This window comes from Phoca vitulina, unplaced genomic scaffold, assembly GCF_004348235.1.
Source record: "Phoca vitulina isolate PV1807 unplaced genomic scaffold, GSC_HSeal_1.0 scaffold29, whole genome shotgun sequence".
Taxonomy (NCBI): Eukaryota; Metazoa; Chordata; class Mammalia; order Carnivora; family Phocidae; genus Phoca; species Phoca vitulina.
Window position 1 is genome coordinate 17,434,731 of NW_022589732.1, and position 14,418 is coordinate 17,449,148.

General features: G+C 48.3%; 1 protein-coding gene across 26 annotated transcripts in view; it reads right to left on the reverse strand.

Annotated features, from left to right (window-relative positions):
- KCNMA1 (potassium calcium-activated channel subfamily M alpha 1) overlaps positions 1-14,418 on the reverse strand; it is a 715,944-nt gene that overhangs the window by 484,899 nt on the left and 216,627 nt on the right. The gene's annotated exons all lie outside the window — the stretch shown is intronic.

Below are 14,418 nucleotides of genomic sequence, written 5' to 3' on the forward strand. Positions count from 1 at the left end.
GGCCACCCAGCATAGCACCTGGGCTCCTTACAGCACTGCTTTCTAAAGAAGGTGAGCCGTGAAGGTCCCCTGAGCAGTGTGCATGGAAATGGAAGTGAAGCCCTTTGCAGTTGTGTGGCTGGCTACTGAAGACACCATTCAACGCTGACAAAGGATTCCAGCCACCCCAAACATGAAAGATTGCCTGGTACGTGCAACTGCAGTCCTGCTTGCTATACTGCCCTACCCCTCACAACCCCAGAATCCCAACCCAGCCTGGGTCTCCCTGCTACTGGAGCTCTCCATGCCCATCCCCTTTGGCTGGAAGGGGGCGGGCAAGAACTGAGGGATGGATAGGGAGTTTGGAAGTGAGTTATGGCCCAAGAACATGATTTATCAGCCTTCTTCCGAGTTTTACCAATTGTCCAAAATCTTCTATCTGGCCCCAGTTTTGCACAAATTCCCAGAGAAGGTTGTCTGGCATCAGAATGAAAGAGACGCCATGGTGCAGGCACGATAGGAAGACTCGTAAAACTGGTAAAGAGAACTTGGCTTTGACAAAAGCCGGAGTTTTCCTTATTATTTATCTATCATATTTGAAGCCTTGGAATCCCATTTTCATCTTGATGGAGGCAATAAAATCTTAGCAAACTTTTACGGCTCCCAGGATAAAGCCAACGACTCTACCCTGCTTCCATCCAGCCACTCTTGCAGACTTTGAAATTTAAGTCAGGGCAGAAACTGCTCTTGGTCCGAGGCAAAACGTATTTATCTTTGTAAGCACAACCATTAAGATGTGAGCATGAATACCTGAGAGATAAAACATTAAGGAAGAAAACAGGAAGAAATAGGAGGTGAGGCTTCTGAAGCCTTAGAGGGAATGATGATGCATGAGCCCCCACCAAAAGCGTTTCATAGAGTGTCAGGGAGTGGGGCGGGGGGACAGGCATCCGCAGAGATCGGGAACCCGGGAGTGGGCCAAGGGCAAAGCTCTGCAGTGGGAAAGGCCATGACCAGCACGTGCTCCGTGCTTAAGAGACGTTTTGAGAGCGGACCTCACGAATGGGAAAACGGAGCTTGCGTTTCTGTTTATCTGTTGAATCACTGTGGACCTGAAATCCACCCCCTCTGCTTCTCCAAACACTAAAGCAAGTCTCCAGATGGAAAAAAACTGAAATCAGGCTACAGCATTTAAAAAAAAAAAAAAAGAAAGAAAGAAAGAAAAGAAAAGAAAAAGAAGGCTCATCAGAAAGCTGACAACTTTCTGCTCCTCTGGAACCTAACCTATGGAGCTGGGGTATCAAATGCTAGACAGTTAGGAAATGTGGGTTCTTATCCATATGCTGCTTGGGACTATGTGACCTTGGACAAGCCTCCTCACTTTAATCACACACGAAGTGAACTTTAGGGAAAATGACCTAGAACAGAGATACCTAGGGCATCATAGGGCATAAATAACACTGGTACTACCCCCCTTCAAGCTGCTGCTCATGACAGGAATCACTAATCAATCACAGCAGTCTGGAGAGCAGAGCCCCAGTTAGTCTCTGCTGCCAAGCCTTGAATCTTCAGCAAAGCATTCTTGGAACCACTACCAGTTAATCAGAGTGGGCCCAGGAGATGACATGTTCACCAATCCCTGGACCAGATCTCTTCTAATCCTTGAACACCAAAGCCACAAAATGCTACACGTCCCACAGATTCTCATTACAAATCCCCTTAACTAAGTTCTACCTCTTTCTCTCTTTTGTCTTCCCCCAAGACTTAGTAGCCCAGGCTAAGAAGAAAACACCAGCTTTTAGGCCCTCACTCCATGTCTGAAGCTCTGAAAGTGACCTTGGGCATTTTCCTTGAGCCTCTTTACCTTCCATTCCCCCAATTCTGCTAGAAAGCACCTCTCGGGGCCGATGTCCCCTCCGCCCTCTTAAGGAGCTTATCAGGGTAGAGAATTCTATTTCTTTTCCAATGCTTTGCAATCATGGAATAGAAGACAGCCTAGGGAAGTTCAAAGACATTTAATTATCACCGTTGGTTCTTTTGAAAATTATTAAAGAGCCTGAAATTAGAAATTTAGATTTCCTCCCGATCCCTAAGAACAAACAGCTCGCTTATAAATGGCTTAATGTGTCTGTTTAATGTACACAAAATTATCTTTCAGGAAAGTGGATTGTTTTTTCATGTCATTTTGCATCTCTAAAATATACCACCTATGGCAAAAGGAGAGGGATTCGAGGTCTGACAAAATCTACCGCAGAAATAATTAGCACCAGAGGCTGTGTCTGAAAGAGCGTTAACTGAAAGAGAATCTAGTTTCTTATTTATTTCTGGTCTATCTGGATCTCTCTATCACACCCCAGGGAAGAGGAATTGTATCTTTGACGGCTGGAAGGATGGCTCACCTAGTTGCCTCCACAATTGCCTGATGACAATGACCCCGAGCCCCCAGCACAGCAACTCCCTCTGGGCCCAGCACTGAAACTTTCTGCGGCAACAATCAGATACACCCACTGGTTTGCAAAGTGGGCAGAGGTCACCGGAACAGTGACGTTTTATAAGGCAGCATCCAGGAAGCCGCTCAATCCTTACTCCCAAGGACTCGGACGGTCTTTGTTTAAACCATGTTCATTAAATTGGGAATACCTGAAAGAGTCAATCAAGGGTTTGTTGTGGTTGTTTTTTTTAAGCTCATTGAAGTTCACCCAAAATGAAGCTTCATTTGGGGAATTTCCCCAATGCCCAATCCACCAATCACCCACAGCGTTCGCACCCTTGCTGTGAATCTGGGCTTAGCCTGGCAGCTCCCACCAGCCTCCAGGGTACGCCACCTTGCTCCCGAGATTTAAAAAAATAACTTTCATGACAGTGATGTTTCCTCATTGCTCAAGCCCTCCTGGGTGCTTCTACCACTCACTATTTTAAATAAATGTGCCTCTTTTTTTTTTTTTTTTTAAGATTTTATTTATTTGTTTGAGGGAGAGAGAGCACATGAGAGTGGGGGAGGGTCAGAGGGAGAAGCAGCCTCCCCACTGAGCAGGGAGCCCGACGTGGGGCTCGATCCCAGGACCCCGGGATCATGACCTAAGCCAAAGGCAGACGCTTAACCGACTGAGCCCCCCAGGCGCCCCCAGTGTGCCTCCTCTGAAATGTTTACAGGTACTCCTTCTACCCCCAGAAGAGGAATGGGCTTCCAGGAACATGTGACTTGCTTCAACAGCACTTCTGTCACAGCAAAGGACACAAGCTGTGTGTCACCCAAGGTCTCCCCAGACAGAGTCCGCTCGATCGGAAAGAAGTTTTCTCTTAAAGTCAATGTTGGTGCTAGTGTGGTTCCGAGTCCCAGCACGATCCCCTCGGAGGTTTCTGACTGTTCAAAGACAACTCAAGGAGGATCCAAGATTGAAATGGTTTAAAAAAAGCCCACTTCCCCTGGGAGGACCTGGCCTTTGGGAGGTGACCTCTCCTCCTAGGGCATCCTTCCTCCAGCCGGACTCCACAGTCACACACAGGTCCTGCTCCCTCTGCTAGATGCTTCCCTTTCTGCATATTGAGATCCGCCTGGAAAGGAGTCTGGGAGAGAAAGAATCTTAGGTGAGTGTGAGGCAGAGGCCCTCTCACACAGGGAGAGTTTTTTTAAATGCAACACGAAGCCAGGGGAGGGCCCCACAGGGACGCCCCAGCCTATCTCCTGTTCTCTTCAGTTGCTCCAGCAGATGAGGAAAAGACTACTCTTCTTTGTCCTGTTGTAGCTCTCCCAGCGCCAAGCACATTGCCAAGAGCACACAGGTCAGAGGTAAACCCTCACTGCCTTTATGGATTAAAGGATAGAGGGAATGAGAAAACACCGTAAGGGAACAAACTATTGCCACCCTCTTGTTTCATTCCTAGAGACACCAAGACCTTGAAAGCGAATTGACTTGTCCAAGGTCACCAGGAAGGTTACAGCAGAGCCAGGATAAGAACCCAGTTAGGTTTCTGCTGACCACAGTTCCTCAGATGAAAGAAAGTGATTGTCACCTTTACTTTTATTTCCCAAATTGATCTCAAACACTGTCACTAATCCCCAAGGCCCAGAGAGATACACTACATGAACCTAGGGGAGCAAACTTTTTTCTTTTTTTCTGATGATCTTTCCTCCTGGATAGGTCTAAGGTCCAAGAAACCAAGTTGCCCACCTTATGGCTCAGAGGGAGACAATAACCTTATGGTAGCTTCCCCAGGAGCCCATGCAGGTGCCTGTGGGATTAGGCAGCTCCTGAAAACAACCCTTTTCCTTTGCAGGAAGTTATTTTCCACCCCTGGGGCACAATCCCAGGCAGAAGGCCCCTTGAGTGCCCAGCTGATATAATTAGCTCCAGAAAGATCTAGCATGACACAGTAGGAGAATGTTCTGGATCTCTCCCAGTGGGATTCCAAACCCCACGCCTTCCTGTGCAAGTCGGGGTTCAGAGGCTAACGGACCTAGCAGGCGTGTGTGGCAACCAGGGAGCCAGCAGATTGCCCTCTGAAATGCCACCTTTTTGCAATTCGGCCTCTGTTTCAAGCTATTTTTAATGTAAGCGAAACTCGAATTTAAGAGAAGGTGGTGTAGAAACAGGGTCTTTTCTTCTCTCTTTTTCAATGAGCTGCTCCCTGTTTCCCCAAGGACAGTCACTTCACCAAGAGCCACCAAAAGGAAAGAAAAAACGGCTAAAAAGAGCAACGGGGAAAAGGTCAAAATTCAGCTTCTTTGCTGAGGCAGGCTGGGAACAGACCTAGGAAGGTGAGGGTCTCTCGACCCATCAGAGCAATCTGCTGGACCCTGGATTCTCCACAGGTGCAAGAAACCAGCATGACCTGTGTATTCAGCTTCTGGATTCACCTGTGCCCAGCAAACAAGGAAGGCCCAGAGGTCTGCTTGCCCAGGAAGGCGGCACATACAGTTGACAGGTAACCTCCCAAGCCCTAGGGAAAGACCTGTATCTCAGTAGGCTTGGGAATTGAGAACCAAGCTTCCATTCAGACAGGCCCCCAGCTTCCCGGCGTTGTTGTGATCTTCCACATCAGTGCCAGGCCAATTGTATGAACTAAAATTAACTGGATGAGCAAAAACATGGGCCTGCTGCTTAAAAGGCCTGTGTGCATTTAATGGAGTTCTCGAGTGCCCTAATTCCTTAAGAAAGACAGACAGGCAAAAGTCCTGCCCTAGTTCCCTCACTACGCAAGTGCTAGAGAACATTTTTTGCAATAAAATTTTTAGGGCAAATGGTGGATTTCTGTTGTTGTCATTCCCCTGATGTAGTTGTTTTTCTGGAAAAGGCCTCATTCTGGACCCAGACCCCTAAAAATGGGGCTTCTAAGTGCACCCAATTGGGATGTTTGGGGCCTGCAGGCACGAGTCAGTCTGCCTCGTCCTAAACATAGCCTAGTAAACTAAACTGGGAAGCATCAGCTCGTGTGCGGTCCCGAGCGCGACTCTGCAAGCATGTGCCCCCAGCAACGACAACGGCTGGCGACTCTGTCATCCGCGTCATCCCTATTTTTGAGTCTCCCTGCTAAACAAACTTCCACACAGCTGGAATGGAGGTTCTAAGGAGATTTCAGTCCACCAGGGTATTTTTCTGGCAAATAGGGGCTGCTAAACCCTCAGCATCCTCCAAAGGCCCTGGGGGAAAAGCCAAGTGAGAAAACTCTCCCGGCACAAGAGGGTGGGCTCCAAATACAGGCATTCTACTTCCTACAAAGCCTCCAGGGGTTGCCAGCTTTGACCGGATGGGAAAAGAGAAGTTAGTCTAACATTAGTCATAGAAACACATTTCCTCAGGCCCCTCGGGCCCAGCAGCAGGAATACACAGGATGTGTGATCAGGACTAAAAAAGTCGGGCTCCCAGGCCTGTCCAAGGATGGATGGAGAGGTCATGGGCTCTGATTTATGACCAAAGTATACTTCAAAAATCTTGCCACCCAGAGCCTTGTAGCAAAATGCAGGCATAACATTTACGCTTTCAACACTTTGAATGATTTCACTTTGCAGATTTTGCTAGAAGAACTAACATGTGTCCAGTGCCTTAAATAACATCTGACACCTAGTAGATCTTCCAGGAATGTTTCAAAGAATGAATGAATAGCTCAAAGGAGATGCCTTGCATGTACAGCAGAATCTGTGTCCTCTTCTGGTGACAGCACACTTTCCCGCATCCTTCCAACAGATCTGTGCTTGCCGCCCGCCAAACTGAATGTTGAAGACACCTTCTCATAAACTGGAGATGATGTGTTCTCTGAAACCAGCTCTGTGTCTGTCAGCTTCGCCCCATATCCAGGAAGGACTGGACATGGGGACCACGGTGAGTGTACTTGACCCTTTTTGTACAAGACCCATTTGTCATCCTGCTAAGGCATTTCCTATGACACACACTCCTACAATGTATGGCTCCCAGGGTGAGCCTGGTCTGCCCTGCAGCCCCCGGCCGGCTCCGGGAGGCTATATGAAGTGAGAATTTCCTGGCCGACTTGACACTGGTGAGTCAGGCTGGCATGAGCCAGCTTCAGAAATGACAGGGCCGGAATTGTGTGCATGGAACAAACATCATAGGCTGGCTGGATTCAAACTAGGGCCTGCCTGGGACACTCAGAGCCCTTTCAAATGGCCATGCCCAGAACTGGTTCGGCACTCTTAAAGGACATCTGAGTGTGGTGAGGTCCGAGGGCTGCTCCATCTCTGTTGCAGGAAAGGATTTATTCTCCACTCCCTCCACACCAGCCCATTTCCTCCATAACATGTCACTGGGCTCTCACAACAATGACAAAGTAATAATAGCTAATGCTTAGTAAGTATTCACCAGGTAATAGCCACCATTCTAAACATCGTATACACACGGAGGCATCAAATCCTTATAAGATTAAGCAGGGACTATTACTATGCCCACTGGACAGATGAGGAAACTGAGGCACCAAAATGGAAGCTATTCGCGCAGGGTCAAAGCCCTAGAGAGGGGCAAGTTAGGACTCTGCAGAAGGGCTGCAGAGGCTGGGTCCCTAAGTGCTCTACGGGACCGTGCACAATAGCCCTCAGCTTCTCTTCCTGAGGATGCATGTCCCAGGGAGAGAGGAAAAGCAGGAGTTGGAGATGCTGGAAAGGCTGAGTGCTCTACCTATCCTCCTTGTTGGTTCCAATCCAATGAGAAAAAGACACAAGGAGCCAGATGGAGAATAAGAGAGTAGAAGCCCCCGGTCAGAGAACGCTGGCTCAGCAAAGGGGGAGGGCTCCTATCTCCCAGCCCACACCCAGAAGCTGCAGCAGAAAGAATAGAAGCAAGGGTGCCTGGCACGGGAGAGCCCTGCCGTGCCCTACCTTATTGATCAGGCATCCACCGGGAGCTACATTCAATTCTGTGTGCCGGGGAACACCAATAAAGGCACGTGGATGGGACAGACGGATGAATGGATGTTGATGAATGAATAGACAGATAAGATGGGATGACAACATAGGCTCCCATCTCCCTCCCCCTCCCGCCCCTGGAAACCCCAGAGGAGAGAGGCAACAGGGCATAAGCACTTGCCACCAGAGCCCAGAGGCCCCTGGGAGTCAGAGACAAACAGCCGGGATGAAGCAGCCTGCTCCTGGGCCAGGAGGTTTTCCTCTCCCCAGAGCTGTCCGAGGATTCCTTTCTGAAACTCTCCTTCATTTTCACAGGGGAGGCCAGAGGAGCCAACACACCAGCTAGTAAAATTAACAGCTGCTCTTTACAGAAGGCGCCGGGGAGGCCGGCTCGCAGAGCATGTGGCCTGCGGGCCAGCAGTGCACATGACAGCCAGTGTGCCCAAGATGTAGGGCCTGCAGGCCTGAACCACGCGTGTCTCCGTGGCGGGGACTGGACTTCGGCTGCTGGGCAGGGCCCGGGCGGGCTGACTGCAGGGGATGCAGGCAGGTGGAGATGTAGGGAGCGACCCTGCTGCAGAATTCCCAGACACACTCCACTGACCTTGGGAAGGGGAAATCCGTTAAACTGAGCCAGCTGGGAACCCGCTGTCGAACTTGGGGGCCCACCTGGCTCTGACCTTTGTCTCCCCATCTCTACCACATCATTTGGTTGAGGTTGTGGGACTAAATGTCTGCCTAAGGGCCTAGATAGTACACCTTATCCATTAACTTGTGCTACGGGGAACTGTGGGGCAAATCCCTCTGGCTACTTAGAAATACTGACAGTCATGGAGCAGAGGGGGAACTTAATCTAGTTTGGGGGCTGGCAAACGTCTTCCGTACAGGGCCAGACAGTAACTATTTTAGGCAGGTGGGTATTTTGGACTCTGTGGATACCACTCAATTCTGCATTGCAGTTCAGTACAAAAGCAGCCACAGACAATATGTAAATGAGTGAGCATGGCTGTGTCCCAATAAAGCTTTGTTTATGAACACTGAAATTTGAATTTCATATAACTCCACATGTCACAAGATATTCTTCTTTTGATTTTTTTTAAAACACCATTAAAAATTTAAAAACCATCCTTAGCTTGCGAGCTTGTGAGCCAAACAGGCAGTGAGCTAGATTTGGACCGTGGGTTACAGTTCACCGATCCCTGGACTACTTAACTGTTTCCCAAAGTGTGTTCTTTATGATGCCCACAGGTGTTTCATGAAGAAAGGGTTCAATGGTGAAACAGGAATGGGAAATGCTGGGCAAAGCAAAGTCTTTCTGCCTTTTTACTGCAGGACTTCTTCGAGGCTTACATGCTGATATGCACTGACAAATCTCAAAAAGAGGAGAGAAATGAAGTCTGTCCAAGTTCCAGGAAACCCATTTTTATCCTAGAGCATCTCCTAGATCTAGTTTTCTGTAGAACCCAATTAAAGCCGTGGGGATGAAGTCTAAGCAACCGACAGCAACGGCACCAAATGTGATCCTGCCTGTCTTTGAACGTCTCCAGTGACAGGCAGTTCACCACCCATCATGAGTGTCTGCTGGATTCAGTGACTTCTCTGACTCATGTTTTCCCACCCAATGGTGCTGGGTCACAGGTAACAAATCTAGGGCAATCTAGTGCGCCCTTCAACAGGTGAGGACAAAACATCTCCTGTTTAATGATATAAAGAAAACACCCCTTCCTTGACTTACTGATTCATATCCAAAATATAAACTCTTTGCACAGGAAATAATGAAGGGCCATTATTAAGTCCTGGAGAGGGATTGCCATGCATCTCCTTTAAAAGAAGGCTCCTTAGGGGATTTAACAAAAAACTCAAACAAAATCTCAACTGACGCCCAAGTGCACAGATAGCAGGATCTCCCTCTTCACTATGAGAACATTCTTACTAAGAATGCAGGCCCATGACACCTCTGGTCTTTCCGCGACATAGGACATTTATAGGTGATATAAAAACTTTATGTAGATTTGCCTAAAATGTAATAAAAAGGGGAGGGGGCGTGGAGGAGAGGCAAAGAGAGATGGAAATGTGAGCTGTGAGTGAATTTGCCACCAGGCAGCCCTGGAAAAGAAAAGTAGAGGCTGCTGATGAGAAATGTCAGCAGCACCATGAGTCACCTAAGGGAGAAATGAAAGCAATAAATGTCACATATTTGATTAAGCCCATGCCCATGTGCACCTCCATTTTATTCAACTGGTCCAATTTCATGTGCAAATGGCACAACAGAACACGTCTATTTAACCCTATTAAACCGATAGGATTATTTCTATTTGAAAGGCGTATTTGATACATATTTTCTTTGGGGCCCTAGGAGATAAAGATAGAATGGCCCAGCCTATGTATATAACGTGAATGTAAAATGCCACAGGCGATGTATTTAGGGAGATAAAGGGAAAGATTGGTGTTTTTCTTTCTCCTTCTTCAACAAATCATCCCGATGACAGTAAAGCAAGTAGCATACCTTCTCAGTTCATGGATTAGATTTAGATGTTTCCTGGAGCAATATTCAAATGTATTGGCATGGGAATATGGGGAAAATAACCATAAAGAGCAGTTCTAAGAGTTCTATCTTTGCTCAAGGAGCTGATCATTGTATGGACAAAACCAGTCTGTGAAGAGAAGCACAAAGCACTGACTATGTAAAGGGACTGGGGTACGGCCCAGGCAATGTAGACCCAGCTTACACCTTGAGATGTGGCCATTCTTGGCCACGAGACGTAGTTTTTTCTTAAAGAGATAGCCACTCGGAGATCAATACAGGAATTAACATGAATGTTCAGAAACAAGATGCTTCACAGAGATGGGGTGAGTGTGTGTGTCTACTTTAGGTCGTGTGTGTGTCTATAATTTTCCTCATTACAAATGGGTTCTCTGGTACTGTCACTCTTGTGCTCTATTTACCTTAGAAAATTCCTTCCTAGGGAAGTTCTTCCAGTTTCTGCCTTTTGATTTCTTTATTTACTAAATAAGGAACTAAACAGATCATGGGTCAGCAACTATGGCCATGAACAACAATCTGGCCCACCACCTGTTTTTGGCAAGTTTTATTGGAACACGTCACACCTGTGTATTGTCTACGGCTGCTTTCAAATGACAATGGCAGAGTTGAGTGGTTGTGACAGGGCCCCTATGACCTGCAAAGCCTAAAATCTTTACTATCTGACCCCGTACAGAACACCTCACTGACCCTGAACTAGACTAACTATTAACCACTGACTTTGGCTTCTGATTCTGTAAAGTACAACGAAATAATACAAAAGCCTACTCTGTTTCTTGCCCTCTTTATTTATACACACCGCCTTATTCTTAGAAAAATTTAATTAGCTCACCAAACAGTAATGGAGCATATAACCACATACGTGTAAAGTGTGAGGAGGAGAGTAAGAAAATCAGGACAAAGGGAAAATGAGCCAAGAGACAAAGAGATGAAGTCAGGGGGATGTGAACGTGTAGAATGCAAATCCTGAGATGCTGTGTGTTTTCTGTGGGCCATGAACTTGGCTCATAGCAGCCACTACGAGGAGAGGGCCATGATCCCTTTCCCAGCTTAAAGTGTTCACGGAAGGTCCACCAGGAAGACCACAGCAATCCCTGGCACAAAGAACCACCTATCTCCTGAGTCTGTGCATAAAAGGGATAACATGAGGTGTGGTGAACAAAGCCCCAGCAACACCCAAACAGCTGGGGGGTATCTCCACGGCATTCACGGCTACACCGAACATTCTGTAGCGTGGGCCAGCTCCACGTCCCAAAGTGGACTTTCCACCAATTCTTCCAGTATATTCCCAAATTTTGAAATAAGCGTTTACCCCCTTTTACAATCAGAAAATAATAAATATCTGCAATTTAAAAAAAAAAAAAAAAAAGGAAGTCACAACCGTTGCCCGCCTGGCACTCGCTTGGAAGCAGAACCCCTCAGCCATGCGCTCCAAGCAGAGACTCTGTCCAGTCTTGCTCTTTCCTGGAAGCTAAGCCTGAGTGCCACAGCGGGAGACGAGGCAGGCTCTTCTGAGACCTGAAGCCGAAGCTCCAGGTGGGAAGTTAAAGCCCTGCTGAATGGTGACTATCATTTATCCTTTTTCACACGGAGCTCTACAACTTTATATCTAGTTTATCAATATAAAGAGTTCACACCCAGCATCTCTGTCGCTTGTGGCTTTAGGCCCAGGACCCAGAATAGTGTGCCTGGTGCAGGTGAGAAATAAGCACTTACTACATGAACCATGGGCTCGTCCGAGAGATCCCAGACAGCAGGTGTGTCTACAGATGTGCTGGGGTTGTCTTGGGGAATCCTCTCCAACCTGGGCCTTACCCACAATGCCCAGCTCTGAGACTCTCACCTATGACAACGAGACAGGTAAGAAAGGGGCCCAGGTGTGGAGGCCAAGCTCCTGAGCCATGTGTCAAAAAAAAAAGAAAGAAAGAAAAAGAAAAAACTAAAAATTGAATAGGGAAACTCTGAACAGCTGGATGTCTAGTCTTGCTTCAGTCCCATTGTTGCAAGGATAAACATTTGGACAGCTCAAGACAAACACATCCTTGGGTTCTGAACAGGCAGAGCTGCTTTCTCGTGCGCACTGAGACTTCCATGTGAGATCTGCTCCCTCCTCAGAGCAAAGCCCTGCCTCCTCCTAAAGGAGAGGCCTGTTCCGGAGGCAGTGCCCGGAACTCCCAGACGCCTGCTCTCTGTGCAGCGGGGCCTGCTCTGCTCTGAGTGAGCCAGGGCGGCCTGGGCAGGATTTTCTCCAAGGAGACCTTCAGAGAGAAGCTGGCGTCACGGGAGGCTGAGGCAGATGGTGCTCCTCTGGGCAAATGTTAAGAGAATCAGGCCAAACCACCTCAGGACCTAATTGGCTCAGACAGTAATATCAAAATGTCACAGCTGAAGCAACGGCTGACAGTGGCTTAGAAAAAGAAGAGGCATTATCTTCAACTGGGAAGTAATGACACAGAAAGAGCACTAGACGGGGAGTCCAGAGGCCTGCAGGTCCGAGCCCAGTGGTGTCACTTGAGGCTGCATATTCTTCAGCCAGGTGTTGCCCTTCCTAAGCCTTGGGTTTCTCGACTGTAAGACAGACATGAACTCATTGATAAGACTGGCTCACTTGCTTCCTTGTAATGAACCCCTACAGCCCAACGGCAAAGTGAGCGATAGGGAACAAATACAACATGGCCCTCGCCCTTCAACCTGATCATAATGTATAGGGCCTCGCACAGTGCCTGTCTCACAAGAGGCTCTCAAGAATGTTACCGTGAGCAGGAGTATCAAGACGCCTACTGGTGCACTTGGCCTGTAAGTTCTGCTTCCAAAGCACATCCGCCCACCTGCTGGCACCGGGTGGGGCTCGTTCAGGCCTTGCTGCAGCGGCTTCACTGGTGGCCTGTCCCCAGCACCAGAGCGCATGGTCCTCACTGACCCTAGCCCCTCGAGCTCCCACCTCCCCAATCCACCCTCCACCTGTCCGCCTGTATTTCTCTCTGCACAACCTCCCATCGTGATGCCCCTCCCTCAAAATCTCCTTTCCCTACAAAATTCAGTCCAACTTCTTCAGCTGGGCATTTGAAGACCTGACAAGCTGTCTCCAGCCCACCTTCCCAGGCTTCCATCCCCTCGGGTGGCTTTGTGTTCATGACCTGGGCCTCCCTCCGCGCCATGCCCTTTCTCCACCACCCCTTCCCTCCCTCTGGGATGATCCCCTCTCCTCAACGGACATTCATGATGCTAGCTCACAGTTCAAAGCTCAACTCAAATGCTTTCTGTCTTATTGTTTATTATTTAGGTATTCTCCTCAGCTTCTGGCCCACTAAGTGGTCCCTTTCTTGTTCCCAAGCTTTTATCTTTGACATCTTCTCTGTCATCAAGCATGGGCTCAGTTCATCTTGAAACGGAAGTTTTAGCTCAAAGGCTCTCCTCTCTGTGAACTGCCACGAAGGCTTGCTTGATGGTCCCTATGTCCCCATGCTCAGTGCCCCCCACGCACACCCACACAATGCTTGTACTCATCGCGTTTCTCCTCCAGACACTCCTTCAATAACTTCCGTCCATGGTGCAATGGAATTAGATCATTCCTTGTTTTCCATAGGGCTGGAAAAAACACCTAGCCGAGTCATCCTCGGTAACTCTTGGCTGATGCTGATGAAGATAATTAGGGCTGTCTACAGTAACCACGTGGAAGCGACAGGCATCACATTTGGGCAACCGAAGTGTCTGCTGATCCTCGTCCACCATCACTACCAGAGGTAGAGAATGCACTGCCTGCATTTCCTCCCACATGAATGCCCAGACCCGGAATTCAACCTCCACAAGCTTCCTACACAGAATCCACTCTTACACAAGCACAAAAGAGCAATGGAGCCTCTACCAAACACTCTGCGAGGAGGTGAGGGTGGGGGTAACATGGCACAGCCACAGCAAGCCACCTTCACTTGCTCATTAGACGCTCCGTGCCACCAGGTCTCTCCTGGTCCTACCGACCCAGGTTGTCTTGCTCCAGGCAGCAACTGGCCTCACTGGTTCCTATTCCTCCTCTCCCAAGCCCCAGCTTTAAATTTCTCCCTTTTCTATGTTGCCAGCAATTAACATCAGCCACAGCTTCGCATCCAGACTCTCCAGAAGGCTCGGCTCCTGAAAGCTCCCTCAGTTCATAGAACCTTGTCCTCCTGGGAGGCTGTTTGGCCACCACCTTTGTGACACGAGCATGACATTCAGTGTCTTCTCCCCTCCCTCAAGCAGTTTGTGAGATATTCATTGCAAACATAATGTAGAGTTCTCTCCAAGAAGGATTCTGATGGGTGGAACTTTCACCACCTCCCTACACCTTTCGTCACCTCCTTACTGAGCTTTTGCCAGGAAACATCAAGGTTTCCAATGTCCCTGCCTGATCTTTGATTCACCCAACTGTCAGGACATTCCCATTCATTCTTTGAGCCAAATGAGTCTTGACCAAGCCCCAGCTTCAGGCCCAGGAAGGGCAGCTTCCAGAACTGTAACAAGAAATCATTTGGAATGCAGCATCCTTCTCAGGGGAACTCCTGTCCCA